Below are 27,489 nucleotides of genomic sequence, written 5' to 3'. Positions count from 1 at the left end.
TGCTTAAGCCACTCAGTTTATGGTATTTTATTATGGCAGCCCGAGCTAAGATGGTAGAGAAATGCCCCAGCCTCCCTGTCCTCTGGCGTGATGATTCTAAGGCATGTTCTGCATGGTTTCTGGGATGTACGCGGGGGACTTGAGTCCCAGTTGCCCACAGGGGTAATCTCATTAACGCCCTTTTTATTTGCTTTTCTCCCTTCTCTGCTCCCCTGCTGCGCTTCCTGGATCACCTCCCAATCAAACCAACTGTATCTGAGTCCTTTCTCAGGGTTGGCTTCTGGGGGTACCTATTACAGACTGAAAGTATGTGTCCCCCTAATTCATATGCTGAAATCTGACCCCCAAGGTGATGGGATTAGGAGGTGGGGCCTTTGGGAAGTGATTAGGTCATGAGGGTGGCGCCCTCATAATGGGATTCGTGCTTTCAGAAAAGAGACCTCAGAGAACTCTCTTGTCTGTCCCTCTATTTGAGAACACGGTGAGAAGATGGCTGTCTAAGAACCAGGAAGAGGGGCTCCATCAATGAGAATCTATCAGGTGCCTTGACCTTCGACTTCCCGGCTTTCAGGACAGTGAGAAATGAATGCCTATTGTCTACTGTTTATAAGTCACGCAGCCCCCAGCATTCTATTCCAGCAGCCCAAATGGACCAAGACAGCACCGAAACTGACATGGAAGATGACCAACCTTATGGATGATCCTGAGAGACCAGCTCTGTGGCCCTGGACGGGGGTCGCCAGATTTTGCAAATAAATACAGGATGCCCAATTACACTCTGATTTCAGATAAACAATGGATACGTTTTTAGTATGTCTTACGCAATGTTGGGGGTATATTTATACTAAAAAATATTCGTTGTTTATCTGAACATCAAATGTACCTGGGCGTCCTGTATTTTATCTGGCAACCTGAACCATGGTTGGAAATAAGGGTGAACTAATTAGGAAACTGGAAATGATTACAGGGGCCTGGATTATGTGTGACTCTGGGCTGGATCAGGCAGATCTGTGAACCTTTAACCTTTGACCTATCTAATCCGGGAAACGTTCGCATCCCATCATCCCCTTGGGCACATATACAGCCGACCGTGAGGGCGGTGGGGGAGAAACGTGACCCAGAGAGGTTAAGCGGATGACCACGACCCTGGGGTCTGTCCCCTGAGGTGAAAACCTTCCTGGCCTTCGAGGCACTGAGCGTAAGAAGTTCCCCAGGTGGCAATAATAGGCAGAGCAGAGGCGGGGGGCGGCGGAAGTCCTGGGTCTGGGGCCTGCATGTCATCACAGAGCCAGCCGTCGAAAATGGAAAGTTTTAGTCACACCCCTTTCCTTGGCTGCCGTCTGTTTGACAACGGTGAAATCGTGCCACAGGGGGGCCCGGCAGACATGCTACTAGTCACTTCCCCAGAGAACCGGGGCCCTGCTGGCCTGAGGCCAGGCAGCTGCCAGCCAGCTGAGCTGGGGGCCTGACCCGGGTGGATTCAGGACTGTAGGCCTCATTCCGATCTCAGTGCATCACAGACACCAGCTCATTTAATACACTAACAACTTGATGAAGTAGGTGAAATCCCATTAGACAGATGGGGGCACAAACCGAGGCACATGAAGTCGCACAGCTTGGAGGCAGCAGATCCAGCGTCCTGACCCAGGCAGTGTGACAGCCGAGATGTTGCTCTCAGTCACAGTAACACATATCTCTGAACTGTTCCTCTGACCATAAAATAGGGTGTATAAAGGGCCCAGCGGAAGGTCAAGGCCAGGTGGAGTCTGCAGGTACCCATTCTTGATGCTATCGTCGTTTCAGCGTTACCCTCATCTTCCCTGGTTACCTGGAATGAACCATCCCAGGAGTGCTGCTGACTGCAGGGTGGCCAGGCAGCTCTGACTTCCCTCTGAGGACCCCCGGGTAGCTGAGATAGACTCTTCAATCCCTTGATCCTCACCGTGACTACAGTCACCCGGTACCTGCAACTTGCGGACCAAGAGTTGATCGCATGACCAGAAGTAGCTGCCGGGTCCCCTGGAAAAGAAGCGAGCAGTGGCAGAGGCACCTGCCACACGAGCTCCAGACAGCAGCAAATCAAACAGCCTTAGGTCAGGAAAAGAGCCCCTCTGCATTTCGGGGTTGATCAGAGCTGACATGAGGTCCTGGGGCTGCTTTTTTTTTTTTTTTTTTTAAGCAGGGCTTGGATGAGAGCTGAATTCAGATGCTGGGCTAGGCAGCTAAAATAGAGTGCCCCCCATATTGCCTCTGGACTTACAACCAGCCACAGTGAAGTCCTGACTTGCAGGTTCAGAGCTCTCGGCTTTCTAGACGCACCCATCTGCCCTCTGCCTTGATTTTGCTTCAAGCTCCAGCATAGTGCTGACCAGAGCAACACAGGGGAAAGGACGGAGTGGACCCGTCTGTAGCAGATGCTGTCCACGCCCTGCCCTCTTCCTTCTGTGGGTGGGTTCAGGCTGTCTCCCAGCTGCCAGTATCCGCATCTCTCTGCGCAACAGCTTTCTAGAAACCGCACCACCACTCCACCCGTGTGCACAGAAGAATCCCCCACGCTCTCAAACACCCCCTTAGCCAATGACAAAAAGGAGTTGGTGTATAAATAGCCCAGCTCCATGGGATGCCGGGGGCGGGGTGTGTTCTGCACCAAGACTACTCAAAGTACGGTCCCTGGACTGGTGACAAACTGTGAAATGCTTATTCCTCATTCACTTTGAGATAAGTACACAGAGAGTCCTCCTTTCAGAATTTTTAGGGCAATTTGACACTGCTGGGACATTGGTACTGTGCTTTACGAAAGTATTCATCTACAATGGATTGATACCGACACCAAAAAACCTGGCCCTTGACCTGGATACCCTGAGAAGCACTGTTCTTGTTCTTTCTTACTTTTCCCACTGGGATGAAGCACCCGTGGCCCACAGCTGGCTTGATAATGCACCCGTTATGGGCTGCCTTCTGTTCCCTGTCTCCCTTCCCTACTGCCCTGCCAGTGTTTCTTGCATTTCCCAAATAAATGACTCATTGCACTCATTTCTTTGTTTCAGGGTCGGCTTCTGGGGCAACCCAACCTCAGGCATCCTCCCTTGTAGAAGGCTGCCCCTGGGAGCTCCTTGACCTCTTCCCCAAGGAGTTAAGTAGCCCATTCGGGACAATAAGCTGATCTCCCCACTTCCACATTTCTTCCTGCTTCTGTGGCCTAAGGCCAAGGTCATTGCCCTCAGTGCCCTTGGCTTCTCCAGAGTCACACAGACCACCGGCTGGGGCTGACGGAAGACACACTTTCAGGCACTGGGCAGCCAAGAATTGCCGATATTCTGGTTAAGACTGAACGCCCCCCACTTCACCTCCAAGACTGGCTCTTCCAGGGCCAAGGCAGCTTTGAGGGAAAGGTCTGAGGCCTTCATTTATAGGCCAGAATGGCCAGTGAGGAAAACCTGTTCTTTTTCTGAAGCCACTTTTGCGCGCACGTGGAATGCTTTTGTTCAGCTACTAAGCGCCCAGGCACGGTCTTTTATGACCTGAATCATTTTCACGTGGCTCAGGGCCTCCCTGGAATCCTGCCCTCATCCTTCCGCCTGTTAGACGGTGCGCTCTATCTGGGGCTTGCTCCTTAGTTGTTTACGAATCTCTCAATCTGCCTGCTCAGGCTGAAAGAGGCCCCGCCGCCCATAAAACCCTGCAGTTCTAAATCATTCCTCTGTCTCTCTCAACTCAGGTCCTCAGGACTCCCAGAGCCCAGAATTAAAACCATCTTGAAATCTAGTTTTTACTTCTCCATCTAGCAATTGCTTTCCCTTTGGCTTTTTGGTGTGCCCGTGCAGGCACCTTGGACATCCCTGTTGGCCAGCAGCCTCCGATGCCCTTCCCTGCTCAAGGTACTCTGGCGTGGAACGATTCTCTGGAGGCTCTGGTACAAATGCTGCAGAGAGCATCCTCCTGGCCCGGCCCAGGCGGGGGTCAGCAGGGCGGCTGCGTGAATGCGCATGCTGGCACTTGTTTGTGATCGTGTTCAGTTTGGGGGTTGGGGGCTGCCGGCACGCATGGACATCCACTTAGAAATCCCTCGAAGTGCCACGGCTCGAGGTGGTGCGAGGAGTGTAGCTGTTTCAGACCGGCTGAGGAAAATGAACTGTGGTAAGTCAGAGCTCCGGAGAGCCAGCTTCGGAGGCCAGGGAGAGGCAGACGCCACAGCTGACTGTCTCGGTTTGAACTCTGGCTCTGCCTCTTGTTACCGGTGTGGCTCCGGCAGGTAGTCTAACTTCTCTGGCTTCACTTTCCTTTGCTGTGAAAGGCTGGAAGAGCACCTACCTTACGGGATTCTTCGGAGGATTTGATGAGTTAGTATTAATGAAAGATTATGCCCCATAATGTTAGCTCTACTTGTACTAGTCCTAGTACTCCTCCTCCTCCACCACCCAGTAATTTTAAGTAGAGAAAACAGGAACTAAAGTGGACTGCAAGGATCAGAGAAGGCTTCCTGGAGGAGGGGGCTTGAATTAGGCACAGAAGGATGGGAAGGAGGATGTGAATTGTGGTCAGAGAGCAGACGCACATGATGCATTCTCCAAAGATGGCAGCCAACAGTGTCTCCTAACCCACAGGCTCTTCCACACACAGTGTGACCTCAACACTCCTCTCGCAGAGAGGTGAGGTCTAGGTCCTTTCTCGTTGAACGTGTGGGTGGGGAGCTTGTGGCTGCTTCAATCAGTAGAATATAGTGGAAGTGATCCTGGGGGACTTCCAAGGCTGTGTTGTAAAAGGAGACGCGGCTCCTACCTGTTCCTGACGCGCTGGCACCTGGAGCCCTGAGCTGCCGGATAAGAAGTCTGACTGCTCTGAGGCTGCCACGCTGTGAGGAGGCCCAAGCCACACGGGCTCCCTGTAGGAGGCATCTGGCCGATCGCCTTTGAGTCTTCCCAGCCCAAGTGCCAGATAGGTGGGTGAAGGAGCCTTCAGATGATTCCCAATTCCAGCCACCAGCTTCAAGTCCCCCTGAGCCTCGGAGCCTTCCCAGCTGAGGCTTCAAACATCCTGGAGCAGAAACAAACCATCCTCCCTAAGCCCTGCCTGAATCCCTGACCCACAGAATCCACACGCATAATAAAACAATTGTTGTTTAAGAGTTTGGTGTGGGCAGGGTTTCAAGACACTAACCAAGCACAGTGCAGTCCCTTCAGTGAAACAACTGCGGGGAGCCATCATCACCACTAGGAGAGGCAGCTAGAAGTTATTTGAACTTGGAAGAACCTCAGTGTCATTTGGCCTTTTACCTGCAGAGCTCCTTTCGTGTCCCTGGGTCGTTTAGTGGGAACAGCCTATGAGCTAACAGGGGTCCCCAGGGGACTTGGAGGAGAAAGTCTGGCCCCAATTGTCCTGATCTCTTTTGCCACCGCCTTTTCAGGATTTTCCTGCCTTTGGCAGCCTTGGAGGCCCTCCTAGTGAGGCAGGAAGAGGAGCCAATAAATAAATTCACACGAAGGTGCTAGAGAGTGATAACAACTAATCCCTTCCAAGGGCAATTGCTCTTGGAAAAAAGGACAATCGAGCTCAAAAGAAGGAGTGCCTCGTGGAAGAATACCACTCTTTGGAGCTGGCCTGGGAGTAACTTATGGGCGGGGGCCCTGAAACTCTTCAACTCAGCCCCCTCTTCTGCTTTCCTGTGAGTCTGACTTTAAGCACCTTCCCCCAAAGGCTTTCAGATGCTTCTATTCATGGAAGCTCCATGAGGGAAGGGCTCTTTCTGTCTCTTCGGTTCATTGATGTATTTCAGAGCCTGACACGGAGTGTTGCTCTCTATGCATTTGATGAATGAATGAATGAGTGAATGAATGAAATCTCCCCTCAGGAACCTGGTTCTTGTCTGAAGTGAGACAAGCTCGGCACCTCCCCCCACCCCTCCAGTCTTCCCTGTGGCCTGCCTGCGATTGAGCTGAAAAATGATTTTTCATACACGTCGCCCTCATTATAACATCATCTCTCAGAGCGAAGCTCTCTGACCACCCTGAAGACCTGTATTTAATGTGATGAAAGGTGATTTAATGGAGTTGTGGAGAGCGAAGCAGAAAGCGGACAGCCGTTGCAGAAAAGCCGAGTAGGCTGTCCCTCCAAGGGGAAGAGGAAAAAAAAGGAAAGAAAGAAAAAGGGGAAAACATCCAACATCTTCCCCCAGAAGACACTAGAATAAGAAGACGCTTTGGTCAGCGCCATAAGCAGGCAAAAATGAAAGCCGGAGAAGCCCAGAGCGTCCCCCTCCCCAGCAGCAGATAACTAACTTACCATTTATTTACCTTGGAGCTGATTATGTCGTGGGTTGAGGCAGGCAGGGAGATTTTATTGACATTTGGTCTCCCTTCACACATTTTTGCGACAGGCAGACATCAGGGACCGAGCTGCAGGATATTAAAGGATTTGGAAAAGTTATCAAGGAATGGGACATATTTATCAAAGCCACAGTGATATTAGAAAGCTGGGCTGCTGCTACACCTGGGTCTGTTACTTGATTAAAAAAATAATAATGATTCATCCTCTGGCTGCCTTTTGCACCTGGGTGAATGCTGCGCCGTTCTCGGGACCACCCTCGGCCAGGGATTTGCACAGAAAGGCCCTCTTTGGGTCTGGCAGAAAATTGTGGGTGATCGATCACGCAGGTGGCTGGGGGTGTGCACCTGCACCCATGCTCGTGGAGGTGCGAGAAAGTCGTGCGTTCAGCGTGCAGCTCCTGTAGGGGTGCTACCTGACCACCCCTGGGTGGGGCCAGCATCCTCTGAGCATATTTTCTTTCCAAAAGAGGACTATTAAGACTTGGTTGAGTGACTGGAGGGTTGGAGCAGAAGGAGCCATGTGAGCCTAGCTGCCTCGACCACTGCATTTCTGGCGACTAGCAATTATGTAATACAGAAATGCTGCAACTTCCAACAACCAGCAAGTATGAATATACCACGAGTCACCTCTATTTATCTCTCCCCCAAATTTTTCCATATGAATTATTCAGTGTATGACTGTTTCAATATGTCTGTCTTTTTTTTTTAAAAAAAATGCTGGATGAACTTAAGCAGCAAGAGGAAGTGCCTGCATTGCAAAAATGATACCCACCTGCATATTTACCTTCAAAGGAAAATCTTGAATGCATTCACTCAGTTGAAAATATCATTAATAGCAAAGACTGACCAATGGCCACCAGGATCCAGGGGGTTAATCTGGGTTTTGCCATCTGATTCCAATCCATTCCGGCCTGGCTATAAATCGCTTAGATGTCTGGGTGATAAAAAGCAAATATAAATTTTCAAAAAATTTAACCTTGCATGGTATATAAAGAGAATACATAATATTCTCGGGCATAAATATGTCTCAAGACAAACTCATTGTGTATACCCAGAATACATAATGGATTTTACCGAGACATATATTTTTTTCCCCTAGCAAGAAAAAGCCAGAAATTCTGTCATAAACTGACCGTGTGGTTTCCACCACTCTGAGATGAGAGCTGTATCTCCCGCTCGGGGCTGTCCACACACACAAGGGACTGGGGATTTCTGAAGACTCTCAGTGCCCTTCTAGAATGACACAAAGTCCCGCTGAGGGAGAGGAAGTCTGGCTGAAGCTGGGAGATGGGAGACCTGGGGCTTTGGGGTGATTCTGGGGCACCTCTGGGCCAAATCATTGCATGTGATTGGGTTCCAATTTCTGCATCAGGAAAAGGAGGGGACCGATTGAGAAACTATTGATTTCTAAGACAGTGTTTCTCAAACTTCAGTGGGCAAGCGAATCCCCTGGAGTCTTGTGAAAAATGCAGATTCTGATTGGGTAGGTCTAGGGTTGGGCCTGGGAGCCTGCATTTCTAAAAGCCGGGCAGGCGGCGCTCATGCTGCTGATCTGAGGACCTCGCTGCAGGTAACCAGGGTCTGGGTTCCTTCCCAGAGCCCATGGTCTGAGGCAATGACTCCCACCCTTGGCTGCACATTGCAATCACCTGGGGAAGCTTCAAAAAATGCCACGGCCCAGCCCACGTCTCATACCAATTCCATCTGAATCTTTGGGGGTACGACCCAGGCAACAATATTTGTTCACATTTCCCAGGTGATTCCAAGGTGCAGCCAAGGTTGAATATACCTGGTCACAGGCTCCACGTGGCTTCCACACCTGGAGCCAGCTATTTGGAGGTTTGTCACCCCAGTAGGCTCATTTGTGACAATCCATTAAGTAGAGCAGAGGCAACTCACTGACGTGGCAGTCCGCATGGTGTGGCTGTGTCATAGGCTCACAGCGCCCTCCCTGCACAGGTGACGAGCCTGTTTGTCCAGGAGCCCAAGGCTAATGGGGTCCGTGGACTTTTACAGGGTAGCCAGCTGACGCCGGTGGAACTTTTTCTTTGCATTACTTTTTTACTAAAGGCCAGATTAGTGGTTGCAAATACAGGCGCCTACCCGGGCCCGAGCGGGCAGCACGAATCATAAATCAGAGCTAGTTGTTTGCGTATTTCAATACACAGGTGTGTTTTCCCTTCCTCAAAGAATTATGCTCTTTCACAATTTTCTTAAACCTCATGGCCATCTTTTCTTTTCCTTTCCTTTCTGGTAGAGACATGGGCACAAGATAAATATTAATCTACTCTATGAAATCATTAGGGCAAGTGAAAGGGTGGAGTCAGGCTCACATAGGGCCTGAGTTCTGTCCAAATACACGATACTTATACTTTTGCAAATGTCCAAAAGGGGACCTGGACAAGTGAGGGGTCCTGAAGTTTAAGCTTTATCAGCATCATGAGATGAAAGACAGCACAGGTGGAATCTTCACCACCCCTCAGACCAAAACTGTACCATAAAAATAAAAACAAACACCGATGAAATGGCTGGAGAAGTTGAATCCAAATAATTCTATGGAAAAGATGAAACTCTCTGCTTTTGTGACCTTGAACTGTAACAACAGCCATGAGTAAGACTCAACTGGCCTAGACCCTCACTACCCAAAGTGTGGTCCCCGGACCAGCAGCGTCGGCATCACCTGGGAGCTGCTTAGCTGCGCACAATCTCAGGTGCCACCCCTGATGCCGAATCAGAATCCGCAGCGCCATCTGATGGGTATGAATTCACCGGCTGAGGAAGCGTCACCGACTTAGAGAACGCAGTTGAAGAAAAAGGGAGGTAGCGCTCAGTTTTATTCATAAGTTCATTCCTTCCTTCCTCCCTTCATTCCTTTATGCATTCATTCAACAAGTATTCTTTCGGTGCCCTCTCTAGGTCGGGGGCTGTGACCTGCTAGTTAAATGGGATTCATAAAGAGACCCGCAGTGGTGATTAACCACCTGGCTTTTCCTGCCCCCTAGTTTCCTCTCCTTACTTCCCCCACCCCCAGGACACGCACCGCACATGCAGTGGGATCACTGGTACATGATGCTTCGTTGGGACAGGAGCCTACTTGTTAGACTGCAAACAGCCAGATGAGTGTGTGTGCGCTTGGATTCCTGAAAGAGCCTGGCGCAGGGTGTGCGGTTGGGTGCTGGGGAGGGGACATTCCCCAAAGTTCATTAACACTAGAGGACAACATCTTGCTTCTTTTGAGAGGGTGAGTCTTTGAGAGGCATGGCGAATGACTGCCCTGAACCTTAGCCCTGGGTCTCTCAGCCTCTAGGTAACGCCTCACTAGTCAATCCCCTGGTCTGAAATACAGGGGAGTGAAAGTTAAGAGTTTGGACTCCCAGATCTGATTGCTTAGAGCTGGGACTGTGGGCAAGTTAAGGTCACCCTCCACCTCCTTTTCTGTAACATGGGCGTGTTAATGATGTCCTTGGGAGTGTTGTGAGAATGCAGCCAAAGGGGAATGGAGGAAGTGAGCCCTATCCTAAACATGAGCTTCTGGGGCTGCTGAGGTCATATCAGTCACTCACAAGTTAGTATGAGTTAGATCTTACAGCGAGGCTTCGATGTGGTGCGGGGAGAGGGGTGAAGTTACCAGGGAGGGGCAACGGTTTTGAAGGAGGCTGGTCCAGAGAGCAGGGAGTGAGGTACCCTTTTCCTATTCAAGGAAGAAACAGCAATGCACAGAACTTCAAGGGCTAAAAGTTGTGCTGGTTACCTCCTGGCAAAGGCCAGCCCCTGGCGCCTTTGCTGCTAGCTGACTCTGTGTTTATCCAACGAAACATCAAACTCGTGTCCTCTCATTAACCCTTTGTTTCTTCTTTGTTCCTGATTTAGAACCCCCACACTCTGATTATTTTTAGAGCCGTGAGAAGTCAGAAGTCACTTGTGTTTACAGAGAGGCCCAGCCGCCTTCAAAGGCGGGAGGGGAGTGTTAACAGCACCCAGCTCTCTCCCAGGCCCCAGGCCCCACCCTTTGCAATACCTTCTGGAGCGCTTGGCTCAACAGAAGAAAAAACAGAAAGGAGAGAGATCTTTTCTGTCTCTTAGATGTTTACTTTCTCAGTTTCCCCTGTGACCTGTGTGAGTTAAAAAAAAAAAAAGTACACACACAGACACACTCACACTTTTATGTTTTTCCCTGCAAAGTGGGGAGAACAGGCAGCCCCCCCGCACGAGTCCATGTTTGGGAAGTCTGGGCCTTCCTGCCAGCCCCCACCACCCACACTCCTTTTCTTCTAATTTCTCCTCAGAACACCAACCCGCCGCCTTCAAACCGGGCCAGGGCTGAGGCCTCGAGCCCCTCTAGGAATGATGGGTGCCCCTCAGTGGGCAATTCCAACCAGACCCCAGTCTTCCCCATTTGAAGAGCCGCTGTCTTAGTATGTCTCATCTCTGTGACCCAAAGTTCCTGCTTTCGTGCTGTGGAATCAGGGAGCTTGGAGGTTCTGGATCCATCACCCTCACCTCCCCAAATGAGGGCACCATGGCCCAGAGAGCGGAGAGGTTTTTCCAAGGTCTCCAAGTGTCACCGGGGCTCCTTCTGACCCCCTACAGGGCCCTTCCCACGGAACTGAGCTTGCTGTCACCCCCTCGGCCCTTTGAAGTGCTACTAAATGAAGCCACTTGGAGCACGTGGGGAGCAAGGGACAGCAACTGAGGCGATGGTGGCGTATGAATTCCCACTACTTGGAAAGGTAGGATCCAAGTTCTGATCTGGTTTCTTTTGAGCTCTCCTAGGCACTTGTGCCCGGACTCTTCTGCTGTTTTTTTGTTGATGTTGTTCAGAGAGGCAGTAAGTAGGCTCTGCTTAAATTATGGCCATGCTGGGAACACATTTGGGCGGCTGGATGTGACCAGAAGATTCTATCACTTGGCTTCATGGTGATGTGTCTACATTGCGCCAGGGCAAGAGCACAGAAATAACAGTCCTGTAGCTCTGAGACTATGTGAAAAGACCCACACACGTGCGCGCGCACCCCCCCCACACACACACACACTCCTTTACACACACGCATGCTCACGTTCACACACTCATGTACTAACACACAGCTCGCACGGCTGTATGTTCCCCTCCCTCCCACTCCCACCCACACGTGCATAATTTGTGCAGGGAGGCTGTCTCCTCCAGATTTGAGGGTCTAGGTCACAAAATATCAGCCTCTGAAATGGAATCTAATAAAACCTACTTGGAATCTATGACTTCAGTTATCTGCAGAATCTTCCAAGAAGTGACCCCATCCTGGGCACCCTTGTAAGTGTTTTCCATGTCAGAAACCCTTTAAGCTGAGCTGCGTTTTCTGCCACACAGTAGCTTTGCAGTCTTGGACAGTAGCTTAAATCTTAGTGCCTCTGTTTCCCCATTTGTAAATTGAGAGAATAATGTCCAGCTCTTGGTATTGTATGTGTCTGGTAGGGGATTCACAGATGATAATAAGATGCTGGCTATAAACACACCCAAACTGTTCCTGATCTGGGGGGAAAGCACACCAAACGTTGGTTCTTTCCCCTCTTTCTGATATTGAGAATGTTTATAAGTAATATGTTGGGGTAATATGTTGGACTTCCCATCTTATTATCTCAATAACTTGCTCTGTGATTTGGGGCAGGTCATGCTCTTCTGTTTCAGTTTCATCATTCATTCATTCAGGCAGCCAATATTTAAGGAGTGCCTACTGGGGGCCAGTCACCATTTTAGATGCTGCAGATCCTGCACTAAATAAAACAGACCAAATTTTGGGCCTCATGGAGTTTATAAAGTGATCTAATTACTTATAACACAACCAAGATAATGTATCTCTTAGCAGTCTTCATACAGTATAAAAGAAAAGGTTGTAAAAATGTGTCAGTCTTAATACATCTAGAAAGGTGCTAAAAGTCTGTTCAATTCTCTATGCTAGGATTCTTGTTTCTAAGGTATATCTGTTAGGAATCTTTGGGTTTTAAGTGATAGAAAATTTAACTTAAACTAACTTAAAACCCAAATGGAATTTATTGGCTCACATAACTGGAAAAAAAAAAAGTTGAGCAGAAATGTGGGCTTCAAGCAAAGTTTGATCCAGCAGCACAAATCATTCTACCAAGGACGTGGTTTCTCTTTTCTCTCTTCTCTGAATTATGCCATGTTGGTTCCAACCCCCACTTGCTCCAGGACTTCCCTTATGATAACAGAGTGCCACTCAGCACCAGTTCTTAAGCATCTTCACAGCACACTGCCCACAAGGCTTTCTCTAGTCTCACCCAATTTCTCCTCACATTTTATTGACCCTGCCCCTGGAGGTGGAGGGGAGGTCCACCCTGACCAATCAGTCTGGCTGAAAGTAAAGGAGGGGTCCCCAAGGGAAAAATCAGGGTCCCTTTGCTGCAAGAATGAGGAAAAGCATGCTGGGGAGATAACCAGAGCTGGACTGTCTCACACGAATCCCAAGCACATGCCCACGGCACCAACAAAGCAGGAGTGGAAAAAGGTGATTGTTAAAAGAAGCTATTTGATTTTTAATATGTATATTTTTAAAGCACTGAAGTTGTCATAATGGGAAAAACTGGAACAGTGTTTTCATCGCAATTTCATTGTTTTATAGTTGAATATTACTTTTATTTTGAATAACACATGGAATGGTGCCGGCACTATAATATTTTCAGTGCTTGGAGGTTCTAAAATCTTAATTTAACCCCTGTAGGCAATCAGTCAGGTGAAGCTCTGATTTCTAGTGTAGTGTTCTGGGTTCTTTGATAGCAGGACCACTGGAAAGGGGTAGGGATTAGTAAAGTGGTTTTTGTTTTATCCATCAGGTTCTTATGAGTCTGGTTAGTGGAGGTCAGTCCTTCAAAGACATTATCTCTGAGAGAACTAAAAGCATTGATTTCTGGACCTGCCATGATGAGGCCCAGGCCTCCACCAAGGTGATCATAGGCAGAGACAGATCCTGAGAGAGCTGTCTAACATACTCTTTCCTCGTCACTCTCTTGGTAACCATGGAACTCCCACTTAATCAAAAGGAGGCTCAATAGAAGAAAGTCTGGAAAGGAATATAGCCAATGCTTAGCAGTGATTATCTTTAGGTGATGAGATATGGATGATTTTCATTCATTTATTCCTTCATTCAATATTATTCCCATATTCACTGATGGCCAACATTGTGCCAGGCACCATTCTAGACACTGAAAGTTGAATAGAGCATAAAGCAGGAAAAGAACCCTACCTTCAAAGAGCTCACATTCAAGTGGAGAGAGATAGATAATTAACCAAACGAGTAAGTAAAATCTAGTATGGCAGATGCTGATAAGGCTAGGAAGAAAGAGACCAGGGGAAACGAATGGGAAATCGAAGGAGGAGTGACATTGCAAATCTAAATACGTGTCCAAGGAAGACCTCACTGAGAAGGTGGCACTTGAATAAAGGTATGAAGAAAGCTTGGGAGTGGGCCACGTAACTGCCTGCGGGAAGAGTGCTCCAGGTAGGGGAGATAGCCAGTGCAAAGATCCTGGGGCAGGCTGTGCCAGGCATGTTGCAGGAATAGTAAGGAAGCCAGTGTGGTTGGGGCAGACCTGTGGCAGTGGAAGAGAGAATAATAGATAAGGTCAGAGAGGCCAGGGAGAGTGGGGCTGACAGTATGGGCTGCACAGGCCATTGGAAGGACTTCAGCTTTTACGCGAGATGGGGAGTATTGCAGTTACAAGCAAAGAGTGACTGGATCTGGTTAGTGCTTAAAGAATGCCTCTGGCCACTCTGTTGAGAATGGGCTACAGACAGGCCAGGGCAGGAGCAGGGAGACCCATCAGAAGGCTGCTGTGAAAACAGATACTATTATGGTTGGAGTGGGGGTGGTGGGAAGTGGCAGTGGAAGTGGTAAGAAGGGGTCAGTTCTGGATCTACTTCCTTCTTTATTCATGTTTCTCTATTTCCCACGTTGCCCTCAACAAGCATGTAGGGGAAAAGACAACCCAAAGCTGGATGCATTTCTTCCAGTGCGGATGGCTACAAGTCCCCTTGCTCGTGCGAATGTGGAGAACCCTGGTCCCAGGGCACCCAGGGCAAGCTATGTGACCCACCAGAGCCAGGCCTGCAGCCCCTCACCACCCCCTCCTCCGGCCGCTCCTTCATACCTAGGGCGGACCTCCAGGCACCACATCTAGCCCTCCTGCTCCCTTCCAGGTTCCAGTGACCCATTTCCCCAGTGAGAGGGTCCCCCCTGGGGAAGGTCACCTTTGAGCAGAGATGGGAACTGGATCTCTCACAGCACCTTGTCTCTCAGCCTCCTCAGAGGAAATGATGGAGCCAGGAGGAAGAGATGTGGTGACAACTGGGGGCCTGGTCCACGGGTCATGTGAGTCTAGGGAACACTGAGCAGCGGAAACGGCCCGATGTGTGATGGGCTCCTGTGAGGGCTGTGTCTAGCCACGGTTCCTCCCCTTTGCTGTCCAGCTGCCACCCACACAGAGATGGGTCAGCCATCCCCTGACAAGGTTGATCCTGGAGTCCCCCTTCTCTGCTAGGGGCAACCAGCCAGAGCTGGGCTGTCCTGCATGGACACTAGCCACGTGTGGCTTTTGAAACTGAAATATAAATTAAGAGTAAATAGAATTAAAAATTCAGTCCCTCAGTCTCACTAGCCACACTTCAAGTGTTCAATAGGGATAGGCGGCTGGGGGCCACCACATTGGACAGCACGGTTCTAGAATACTTCCATGATTGTGGAAAGTTCTGCTGGGCAGAGCTGAGTTAGAGGGTGGGACAGGCGGTTTGACATTCCCCGGCTGTTGTCCACAGCAAACTGGCCATCTACCAGAAAGGCCGGTAGTGTGGGGCTGTGCTGTCAGGCAATTCTTCTCGCTACCGGTTCATACCTCCCCATCCTCCCCTGGACCAACTCAATGGTCTCCTCCTCTGTGAATGACTCACTGCAGCCCTGAGCTCCTGCACCACGTGCCATATGCAAATAATATTCCACACTCGGAATTGCCTATACAGTTGAGCCTTAAACAACACTTTGAACTGCATAAGGTCCACTTATACACGGATTGTTTTCAATATACAGTTGGCCCTCTATATCCACCAATGTAGTACCTGCAGATAAGGGCTGACTTTAAGGGACTTGAGCATCCCAGGGTTTCAGTGTCTGTCAAGGGGTCCTGGAACCCATCCCTGTTGGATACCGAGGGCCGACTGTAATTATACACATTGCTCTCTGGCCCATGTGACTGCCAATGTCCTGAGGTCAGGGGCTGCATCTTATTCAACTGGATGTCCCCAAAGTTTAGCACAAACCTGGCAGTAAATGTCTGTGGCCTTCTAGGTTACAAAGCCCACTCTCCCTCCAACTACACGGCTGTGTGTCTTCGCCCAGGTCACTTCACCTCTCTGGACTCCAGTTGTGTCATCATTATAATGTGGGTGCCTAAGCCTGCTGATATTGTTGGGGGATGCAGTCAAAAGCATGCAGAAGGTTGACAGAAGCTTCTTTGGGTGTGATATCATACTATAAAGAAGTAGGTAAAGGATTAATCCAGTAGCAGATGAGTTCCTCCCAAACACAGGCTGTGTGACCTTGAGCAGTGCATCTAACAGCTCTGAGCCTCTCAATTCTCACCAGGAAACAGGAAATAGAGTTATGGGGATCACAGTGCCGGGCACAAGGCCTGGCAGATCATAAGGGCGAATACCCAATAAACCCAACTGAGCTGCTAACCCAGGCTGGTGGTCCTGGGACAGCCCCAGGCAGGGCTTGAAGCTGGAATCCCCTCCCAGGGCATGGCAGGCTGCCTCCCCGATGTGTTCTCCCCAGCGCACTTGGCGATGGCGATGAGCATAACTCATCCCCGCTTGCAGTTAATTGCTGGTGACATTTTGAAGACGGCAGCCGGGCGTTGGCTTTGCTGGCAGCAGGGTGGTTTTAAAATGCTCACTGGATGTCGGGCTCCCCCAAAATACAAACTAGAATTGCACGTCCCACCTGGGAGCAGAGACAGTCATGTGAGTGAGATGTGGGGGCGCTCAGATCTCCTCCCCAAAGGACTGTGAACGGCAGTGGCCGGAGGGGGTCGTCTGTCTTCCCTGGGGGGACACGCGGAAAGGGTGGGCCAATTCGCCACAGACAGGAGCGTTTCGTGGGAACTTAGGGATTAAAATTCCACACGCCTGGAATCAATATTCTATGCTCGTGTTATAATTCACTTTGCGAGGGAGAGGACGCAGCTCTCAGAATTCCTGGGTGAAGTAAACCACATAGCCCAGAGATTAAGAGGATTTCCGTGCTTATAAATCGCACCCGGCGGTGGGTGGGGTGAGAGTGGGGAGGAGGAGGGAGGGAGGTGGGGAGGGGGGCAGGGGAGGCCCAGCGGAAGGCTCAGAGTCCCACTGAGGTTGGCAACGTTTTGTGGGAGCCTGACACGCCGCACTGAGCATCAGCCCAGTGTGATGCTGCTGATGGAAATGACATAAAAGGTGGCCCGGAGAGTTTGGCTTCACTAAAGCAGCCCTTATCAGGACCGACTAAAGTCATACACAGCCGAGGCCTCTCTCGGCACCAACATCATCTCCTGCATCTATAAAGGAAAAATGAAAATATTTGTGGAATATTTTTCCCCTTAGACTTATGACTGAGTGTCAGCTTGGTTTTGTTCTGCTGCGAGGAAAGCAATGCAGATGAAAGCTCTAGAACGTTCCAGGCCCTTTCACCCGGGGCCCAGACAGTTTGGGCTGACAGCTGCCTGGGCCCCCAGTCATCTCCTTCCTCCTCCCCAACACCGCTTTCACTTGGAGAGAGAAACCGGTGGAAGCTTCAGAGCTGGCGGGAGTCCCGTGTCCCTGGCAGGCTGGGGCGGGCTCCCTCCAGCCAACTTGGTCCTCTCCCCTCCAGGGCTGTGATCGAGCGCCGGCCCGCCTCTCTTGGTGTCAGCCGGTTCCCTAATGGCTAACAGTTGATGACACCGAATCAGCCCGATGACTGGGCATGATTAAAAGGCGCCGCTTCTTAGGCGGGCCTGGGGATCATGGCCCAAGTGCAGAATTAGTTTGCAGCTCCCCAGGGAGGGGGCCCAACGCGGCAGGAGAGAAGCCCCCACTCCCGCTAAGGAAGCAGAGGTAATAACTAATAACCTCCCCTCCGCCCCGCCTTCCCCTAACCTTGTCATGAACCGTGCTTGTTTTGTTCAAAGAAGTGCTCGTGCAACCAGTCTCACTTTAATGAAAAGCAGACCCCCGCTCACCGTTGCCCCTCCTTGGGCAGCACAGATAAAAACCTAATGGCATGTCAGATCCTTGATGGCAAACCCGCCAGGAAAACAAAATTATCAGGGTAGAGCGGAGGCAGCGGACCGTATCTGCTTTTGGACCATAAAATAACATAACCTGATGACCCCCTCATTTGCTGAAGGGGCGCCTGGCTGGAAACACGGAGGCCTCTTGCACAAGTTTCCACTGCCTGCCTGCCGCGGCCGCAGCCCTGCTCTCCGACAACCTTGCTGTCTGGCTCTTCTTTTTCCCTCCCCTCAGGCATTTCAGCCCTCATTTCAATATCCAAGGCCTGAGCCCTTGGTGACAACAGTTTATCACCACACAAATGGTGAGGCTCTGACAGGAAGAGGTCCGAAGAAGGGTTCCTGTGTGCACGTACATGTATGCACGCGCGCGCGCGCGCACACACACACACACACACATACCCTACTCTATGCCGAAAAACAAAATGCCCAAACTATCTCCATCAGATAGCAAAGTCGAACCACCCCTTACCTATCAGGCCACTGAAGGACTCTCTTGACAATTCATACAATGACATTTAATTGCCTCCAAGAGATGTTTTGAAACAAGTTCCCAAATGGAAGAATTATGAAAGCCTTTTAAAAACAACCCTCTTGTCAGATGAGCATAAGGATCCCAGAGAACTTTCTCAAGTCATGAGGCTGGCTGCCAGGGCTGTTTTTCTCTTCCTTTGTCTCTCGCTCTGTCCTTCCCGCCTTCCATCATTCACAAACATTTACTGAACACGTACCATGAGCCAAGGCCCAAGACAGGTTCTGGAGAAACCTCCCTGGGCAACACAGAAATAGTCCCTGCTGGATTTCTGGCCACCTGTCTTGGCAGAGGATTTCTGGCCACCTGCTTCTCGCCCCTCAACATCCAATAAACTTTCTTCCCCAATCATAAAATCCCCATTATCTAGCTGGGTGCTTGGATCTCCAGAATAAAAATTACATGTCTCAGCCTCCCTTGCAGCTAGATGTGGCCATGTGACTAAGTTCTAGCTAGTGGGATATAAGCAGAAGTATAGTGTGAAGCCTCCTGGAAGTGTTATGAAAACAAGAGAGGCCTACCATTGCCTGCATCTTCCTCTTGGGGGTTGGAGTATGGATGTGATGGCTGGAGTTTAAGCAGCCATAGAATACCATGAGGTGGAAGTCATGTACACAGGTTGGTGGAGGAGCAAGATAGAAAGATCCTGAGATGGTGGAACCACTTTGGAAAAATGACAGTTTCTTCATATTTACACTACACTCAGCAATCTCACTCCTAAGTATTTACCCAAGAAAGAGGAAAATCTGAGTCCACCCAAAGATTTGCAGACAAATGTTCATAACAATTTTTTTCATTATAGCCCCAAACTGGAAACAATCTCAATTTCCATCAACAAGTGATTAAACAAATTGCAGTGTATTCATACAATAGAATACTACTCAGCAATACAAACTGAGACATACCACATGGGTTAATCCCAAAAGTATTATGCTGAGTGAAAGAAACTGGACACAAAGGAATACATACTGTATGACTCCATTTATATAGAACTCTGGAACAGACAAACCACTCCCTCGCTGGTGACAGATGTCAAGAGAGTGGTTGCAGGGAAAGGGGCACGAATAAACTTTCTAAGATGATGGAACTGTTCTATATCTCAGCTGTGTTGTTGATTACGTGGTGTATACATTTGTCAAAACTCATCAAACTGGATACCATCAGGATCTGTGTATTTTACCACATTCAAATTATATAATACTAATAATGATAATAGTAATAGCCTCAATCCTGTTGACTTTGTGAAGCCACCCTTTCAGCCTTGGACTGCCACCCCTGAACCTTATTTACACAAGAAGGAAAATTCAACCACTCTTAGTTGGCATTTTCCGTCACTTAGAGCTCATCTACCCTGACAGCGCCAGGTCTTCTCCGCACCACTCACTGATTACGCATGCGGCTGACTCATCTCTCTGCTCTGGGCAGTGAAGTCAGTGCAGAAGCTGGTCCTAGGAGCCAGGGTACAGGCTCTCCTTTAGAAAAGTCTCTCCCTGGTCCCTGTTTTGGGGTCTCCCAGCCAGAACCCACAGCCAAGGCTCCTCTTGGACTCAGCTTTTGCAGCAAATCCTTCCCCTCACACCTGGCAGCCCACTCAGCAAGAGGGATCCCACCTTGTAAGGCTCACTTGGGTCAGCCGATTGTTCTCGAATGCTGGTGCTAGGACTATTCTTAGCATACCGCCAATCCCCAGGAGGCTCTGAGGATGCATGAGGCTGAGTAACAGCTGCATCGCGGCTATTACCAGCGCTATTATCATCATCATTATCGCGGGGATGCGGCTTTTGTGGTATGCCAATCAGGGGATGTTTGGGGGCCTTTTTCATAATTGGAAGAACTGGTCCAGGACATGCGTGGGTTTCCATTCGGAATGGGAGTGACCTAGGGGAAGTATGTTTCCTTGTACCCAGTAGGGGCTGGCATTTCTGGCAGGTCCAGGAGGCAGCTGCCTGCCTGGAGGAATTTCAGATTGATCCTCTGTCTTCCCCTCCTGACCTTCTCAGCCCTGCCACCTCTGCCTCACCAAGCAGTCCCCTCATCTGCAACCACAAATTCTACACTTAGAGATTCATTCCTTTGACTTTATCTTTTCTTGGCCATTAAAAGGCAACTCCTCTTGCTGTGGTTCCTAGAATTAGACTTTTCCTTTTTTTTTTTCATTTTCCCTTTTAAACAAAGGAAGTGGATAAATAAAAGTCAGCAGGAGAGGGCATTAGTATGGAGGTAAGAGCATAGAGAAAAGGGAGGTGGGGTGAAGTGAGTGAGGACAAAGCAATAAGGAGAAAGATGAGTGCTTCCTGCATGCCCAGTGTGTCCTGGGTGTTGGCACACATGATGCGCTCAGGGTAGCCCTCTTTCTGAAGTTTTATTTCACAAACACTTGGTGCTTACTCTGTACCAGGCACTATAGCAAGAACTGTACAAATGTGACTCATTTAAGTCTCATAGGGGGAGGGTATAGCTCAGTGGTAGAGTGTGTGCTTAGCAGGCATTAGGTCCTGGGTTCTATCCCCAGTACCTCCATTAAAAAACAAACAAACAAACAAACAAACTTAATTACCCCCTCCCCACAAAAAATAAAAATAAATAAATAAAATGTTTTTAAAAATCTCAGAATGACCTCTGAAGCAGTATACTAGCCACATTTGATGGAGGGGGAAACTGAGGCTGGGAGAGATTAAGGAACTCGCTCCAAGTCACATGACAGGTAAGTAGCTGAGCTGGGATCCCAAGCCCAGCCGGCCACCTGGCTGCAGAAGCTGTTCCCATAAGAACTTCTGCATAACCCCCCCAGGTAGCAAGTTACTGCTTCTTCATCACTGGGTGAGCCTAACTGCCCAGATAGCTTGCTTTTTCATTCAGACAGTATTTCCTCACATAGATACTTCAAGAGCCATCTTACTATTATAATTTTCTTTCCACAATATGTTTTCAGTTTCAGGATACATCTGCATATTCCCAGGGTTTCCTTTCCCTCCCAAGAGAGTCTCCCAGAGGAAAAAAGATGTAGTATCTGTTTCCTTTAGAAAAAATGGCTAAAGCAAAACACAAGAACAAAAACCCCCAATGAGGTGATGTTGTGACGTCTGGGTGGCTCAGACACTGGGACCCAGGGCACAGCCCTGGAGGCCTCTGAGACACGTTTCCTGTGATTTTAGGGTGAGGATCCTTAAATTACAAGGGGAAGAAACCTGAAAATATTGTTCCACTATTGTTCATCACAGCCACAGGCAAAGAGAGGAGGAGATATAACCCTGAGAAGTGCAGAGGACAAATCTCTGAGTGGTTTTGACAGAAGAAAAGCCAGTGTGCATAACAATCTTTCATATTTGTTGCTCTGACTGTGGAAGATGCTGGAAGCTGTCGGCCCCAGCACTGGCCCGCCTACAGACTGGGGCAGTTGGGAGCCTGCCAAGGCGGGGGTGGGGCTGAGATTTTAGAGAACAGCACCTGGAGTCTTTTTTTTTTTTTCCAGAGAAATGAAAACCACATGTGTAACTGAGGAGAAGCCTGCCGTTCCGTGGAGAATCTCCTACTCATACCTGAGCGGAATGGAAATCCGTGAACTTTCGCGTCCTTATGCTAATGACTGTGGTGTTTCATTGTTGGTGGAGGTCACAGGAAGAGCCGGTCCTGCTTGGGAAAGATGAAGGCAAAGAGGACCAGGCCTCCCCCCCCGCCCCCCCGGGCTTGGGCAGGGATGGGACAGAATCAAAAGGACACAGACTTTTGGGGAGGGCAGGGAAAAGGCTGGGCTCTGACTAAAACGAGACAGTGTTCCAGGCCTGGGGGTCTAATGGCATCCATGGCTTCTCGCCTCCATAGCTTTCTACTCCATGACTGGGGCTCCTGATTTCTGACCTGAAGGCCTAGCCTTTCCTCAGGGTTGGGATCAGGGGTCAGTCCAGGCCAGCAGCCCACTGGAGCCTTCCCTGAAACACCACTGCCCATCTGTAGCCATACCAGCTTGGCCTAGAGTCTCTCAAAACTTGATGGCACAGAACCCCACAGCCCATCACAACCCTGGAACCTCTTAAGACTCCCCCATCCGTGAGACCTTGGCTGTATGTCACCACTGTCAGAGCTCAGGGGACCTTTCTATCCCTTTTTATAGCTGGTTCCAGCACCTAGTGCCTGCCCCGTTCAGTGCAGTTCACCAGTGGCCCGGACCCAGCCTGTCCCATGCTAGGGAGCCCTCTTTCTGGCTCTCTGGGGTTCTGGACAGACTGAACTCATGTGTGAATGGGCATCTCCACCCACCCAACCATGTGCTACAACGCTGCACATGCCTTATCTCAAGGGATCACCAGACCTTCGTCCAAGGTAGATGTCATTATTCCTGTTAAAACAGTCTGGGTACCTGGGGCTCTGATGACAGAGATCACAAGCTCAGACTCTGTTAGGGCTCCTTGCAAGTTCTTTCATTTCTTAAACCTGCAGGAACCACATGATTTCCAAGGTCTGTATCAGTAGCCTAAATTCATACCAATTTGCTGAGTCGGTACAAAGTACAAAAACAGAAAGACATTAACCAACCCTACAACCCTTTAGACCATGTCAACAGATCACCCGTAGCCTCCACTGCAGAAACATTTCATTCAATCTTTGCAGTTTCTCCCCAAAGAGTAGGAATGCCCTTCTATCATTTAAAAACAGATGGAAGCCTGGCATGATTTTCCTTCCAGCCGGGACAATGGATTCACCTGAGCCGAGCACTAGAGAGGGCTGGTTAATCTTCATCCAAGAAACAGATCTTGAACACCCCTGGGTGAAGGAGCTGCGGTACACCACGGGGTCTGCAGGGACCCAGCCTGGAGGGGAGAGAGGCGGGCCAATGACAATTACACTGCAGTGTGTGAGGGTGTCCCTGAGGCCTCAGGATTCTCTACAGGCAGAATGGTAACAATCAGGGTTGGAGGGGGGGCGGTGCATACATAGAGGCCATTGTGAAACTCCCTCCGCTCCACCAAATAGTGGCTAGAGGGCTACCCTCAGAGTTAAACTGGTCCGATGTGCATAGAATGGGTGTGATTTGTTATCTGTGGTGTGAAGCCCCGCCTCTTAACTCTCCAAACTCCCGTTTCCCGTCTGTAAAATAGGGCTGCATTTCTAATCTCAGAGAGGCATAAAAGAGGATGTTGCTTGCCGAATACGAAACATAGAGCCTTCAGTAACCAGTTACGACTAACTAGGCAAGGTGTCCTCTCTGCTAGGAGGGCGCCCTCGTTTCGGCTTCTCTGAGAGATGTTTCTTAAAGTCACTGTAATGGATGCTGTGATATGCCACCCACATTCCTCTGGAGGACCCCAGGACTGACTCCCCAAGCTGCTGAGAGAGAGCTGCTGGCAGGAAGGCCTCATCTGTCTGCCTCTGCAGGGATGGGCTCAGCTGCAGAGAGCTGCCTTTTCCCAGGTCGACTCCCCCTGCATCCAATGGCTGACATCTAGGGGTACACAGGCCCAGGGCCCTCACCCCAAATGGGACAACTCTGAAAGGCCATCTCAGCTCCTGAGCCCCCCAGGCGTTGGCTGAGGCTTCTCAGTTGTGCGCATCACAGCCTGAGTTCCTTCCGGCTTCCCTCACTCCCTCACTGGCGTTCACGCCAACAGCTCTCCTCCATAAATTTTGGCTTGTCTTATGCCCACTCCTCTCGGGGTCTGCTTCCCGGGTACCTCAACCTGCAGCAACCATCCCACTACCTCCTTCCATTTCTACCCTCAACATATTCATCAGGATTCTTTGGGTCGCAGGCTTAGGCAAAAAGGACAATGTGTTGGGTCACAGGATCCCTGGAAAGTAAAAAGGTAGGAAAAATGGAAACCACCAGGTCTCCGTATTGGAGACTTGAATGCCACTGAGATGCCTTCCTTTGCGCGTGCCTCAGACTCCCCATGAATGTGTTACTCTCTCTTATGTTCCCATTCAGAGCTTCTGAATTTTCCAGGCTTAAGATGGATTTTTTGCTTTTTGTTTTTTGCTCTTTTTTTGAGAAAAACTGACTCCTCTCTAGCTTGGAGAACCCCAGAGAAGAGTTCTAATTTGGCCTGTCTTGGGTCAGGCACCACTCTGAACCAATTAGCAGTACCCAGTGACCAGAACAAAAAGTGGTCAGTCCCCTGGGAACCACCAGCTTTGAGGGGACAGTTGACAGAGGCACAGGAGGAAGGAGTTTGGCAGATAAAGCAAAAGGCGTCCACGTGTAGGGAATGTTGTCATATTTTTTGGTTGCCCGGCATCAGAACCCTTTGTCTAAATCTAGGCAGGAGGCAGAGCCCCCCACTGTCACTTGGAGCAGCTAAATATGCGGGGCACTCCCTGCGACAGATGCCCTCGGGACTCATGGCTCCTGAGGGTGCCAGTGTAAGCACGTGTGACTCTCCGTACAGGGTACACTGGAAGGACAGGGAAATTGACATCCCCCGGAGGGTTAAGGTCACACTCAACCAACAACAGATGGGACCTGATGGATTAAAACTCCAGTTTCCTCACCCCTCAGGTGGGACAACTCCAAGAGGGTCTATACTGCCGCCCAGAGGTTCCCGAGACGACTGAACATCAGTGGCCCACAGCAGACACTTCCCTTTTCCTATCTCAACCCATCACTTCCCTCCTGGTGCTTCCTGGGCTCACTCCCCAGGAAAATACTTGCACTCAAATCCTCATCTCAGGATTTTCCTCTGTGGAAACCCAAACTAAGTCACATGCCTTTCCAACATTCCTCGTGGTTGGCCATGTGCACTGAGGCTTGGCCAGTCAGATCCACTTGCCATAGATTTGAATCTGGAGCCAGAAGACAGTGGAGACTTCTTTCTGGCAGCAGCCATGGTGGCTGCGACATCCAGTTTCCGGCAGATACCAGCGAGCCAAGGAATGGAGTGTGTGTCATGTGTTGGCAGGACCAGCTGGTGTTCTCTCCGGCCTGGGTCTGGTTCCCCAGCTGCCCTCTGGTCCTACCTGCTTCCCGAGGCTAGCTCATCAGCTTTACCAGCAACCTGGTGAATGAACCATCTAATATCGCTTCAACAATTCCTTTAATGCTCCAATTAAGCCAGACTTCATTCTAAACAGCAAGCCACAGTCAAGTAATGTGGCTGCCCGTATCATTTGCTCATAAGCAGAGAATGTGATCGTCAGGCTGGCGGGAATGTTTGGCATCACACTGCATTAGTCTGATTAGTCATCCCGGTTTGTAGACGTAAGTCTCTGTTGAGCTGGGCGAGTGAGCCAATCCATTCTCGGGGGGCCGAGAGCATCCGGTTTCTCGGGCTGCCAGGTGGAGAAGCTGACTGCCGCCAGCGGTGGATTCCCCAGAACGCCACCTCAGAGGAGGGCGGGCAGACATCACGCCTCCGTGTCCCTCAAATCAAGGCTTTTCTAAGCTTTCCACCTGTCACCAAATCAGACTCACACGCGACCTTCCCTTTTCAGAGCAAGACAGCAAGTGCAGTGAGCTGGGGAAGGCGCCAGTAGGAAAAACTTTCTGAGGATACTCTGCGCAGAGGAGAGGAAGGATGGAAAGCGAAATGTGCAGCTTTGAGCGACCGCTGAAACCTCCTTAGTGTGGTGCGGAGGAAAAAAAGGAAAATATTTTCTTACTCTTCTTTCTTCTTCCTGGTCTTGATAAAATTAATGTTGCTAAGTGCCAGTCTCCTCTGAATGTGTGCAGAAGACACATTACAGTAGAATAGAATAGTGTAAAATAGGAGAAAATTGGGTAGGAGAGGGTAGACTCGGGTAGGAGGACTCGGATAAGGTTAGGGCAAGGTTGGGTAGGGGAGGCTAGGACACACTAGGATAACATAAACTGACCTCACTACAGGCAAACAAAACCATCTCGCGTAGTGGTTCCCGCACCAGCCCTCCTTTTCTCCCATGAAACAAACGCCCAGCAGCTTTACCTCCAGTAAAGAGGGTGAAAATAAACAACAAGAAAGTTCCCCGGTTGCTTCAGAGTGACTTTAGGGGCTGAGTCAGAAAGGCCCTGCTTGGCTGAAGCTCCATTTACACACTGACACCCTCCGCTCTTGTTAATATTTGCACTGAACAAGCCATTTTCTGGACTGACATTTTGCATCTAGTTAAATGCCAACAAATCCGGAGAGATGCAGCTTTGACCTGCGGTTCTGCCCTTTGGACGAGCGTCAGATGCTGTGGTACTTTCATTCTAATTTCTGATATTCCACATTTTGGATTCTTTCACTTCAGATTTTTTTTTTTTAAACTGGATGAAATGCTTCAGACTTAATATTATCTCTGCTGCATATTTAATTGAGAGATGTTGTTAAAAAGGCATTTGGCTTAAATGATCTAAGTGTATGCGTCGGTATCTCTTTTCTGACAGTGAAGTGGCTTTGAATGATTTTTGGTATTATGAGGGAATTACAGAAAAATTCGCCCTCAAATGTTAAATGCAGTATTTTTTTAGAGCTCTTGGCTTTGCTGAATGCCAGGGAGTAAGGGCTCCTGAATATTACATTAAAGTCTAGGGGCAGGCTGTGGGGTGGTGATGAAGTTACCGGGGGTATGGAGTGATACACTCTGGAGGAAAACAAAGTTTAAACCTGGTGCCCTTCACCTCGTCATCTCTGAGATGAGGACAATGAGGCATCCTTTCTGCCTCTCCAGGCTGCTCCGTGGCTGCGAGGCAGGGATGAGGGGGTGACTGCATTGCAGGCCCGTGTCTTCCCCTGAGCCCTGCTCGTGGCTCTGAGCCCACACCCTGGGACCGACCATAGCTGAGAGCCAGCCGGCATGGACAGTTGGCCCAAGCTCGGCCCCTTCTCAACACTTTGGCCTCAGGACCCATGGAGTTGTAGTTGGTTTCCTCAGTTGAATGCTTGATCTGGGAAGTGATGAACAGCTGGTCTTATGTGGAAGGAGGGTCTGCCGGGCAGAAGTGTGTGGCCTGGGGGACGAGGGGGCCCTGACCCCGGCTCCTAACCTCCCAGCTTTTAGCTGTCGTTTCTCCTAAGACCTGCCTGTGCTGTGTGCCCTGGGGTCTCTGAACTACCCCAGCTTCCTTATCTGAAGCCCTTTTTTTGGCTAGCTCTGGGAGGCTTCCGTTTTCTGAAATCAAGCAATCATTGCTTACACTGGTGGTCCTCTGAATTCCAGGAGAATTGGGGACCCAATTGCTCTAAAGAGGGGCCTATTTTCCCAGCAACTTTTATTCTAAAATAAGAGCTATGTCTTCATTAAAAGACGAAAAGGTCTTTTTTTTTTTGGCAGATACTAATATATGTAATAAACAAGTTCAAACTGTATAGCACAGTGAACCATATTCAATATCTTGTAGTAATTTCTGGTGAAAAAGAATATGAAAACAAATATATGTATGTTCCTATA

General features: G+C 49.6%; 1 long non-coding RNA gene across 1 annotated transcript in view; it reads right to left on the bottom strand.

Annotated features, from left to right (window-relative positions):
- LOC123615184 (uncharacterized) overlaps positions 1-27,489 on the bottom strand; it is a 309,115-nt gene that overhangs the window by 22,465 nt on the left and 259,161 nt on the right. Inside the window, exons 9-11 of the long non-coding RNA XR_012504665.1 lie at positions 7,096-7,257; positions 6,280-6,392; positions 4,780-5,034 (exon numbers count right to left, since the gene is read on the bottom strand). This is a non-coding gene — a long non-coding RNA (uncharacterized LOC123615184). The remainder of the gene's footprint in view (positions 1-4,779; positions 5,035-6,279; positions 6,393-7,095; positions 7,258-27,489) is intronic.

The sequence above is a fragment of the Camelus bactrianus genome, chromosome X (assembly GCF_048773025.1).
Source record: "Camelus bactrianus isolate YW-2024 breed Bactrian camel chromosome X, ASM4877302v1, whole genome shotgun sequence".
In the NCBI taxonomy this organism is placed as follows: domain Eukaryota; kingdom Metazoa; phylum Chordata; class Mammalia; order Artiodactyla; family Camelidae; genus Camelus; species Camelus bactrianus.
Note: the sequence above shows the minus strand (reverse complement) of the source record. Positions and strands in the feature narration are given on the sequence as shown.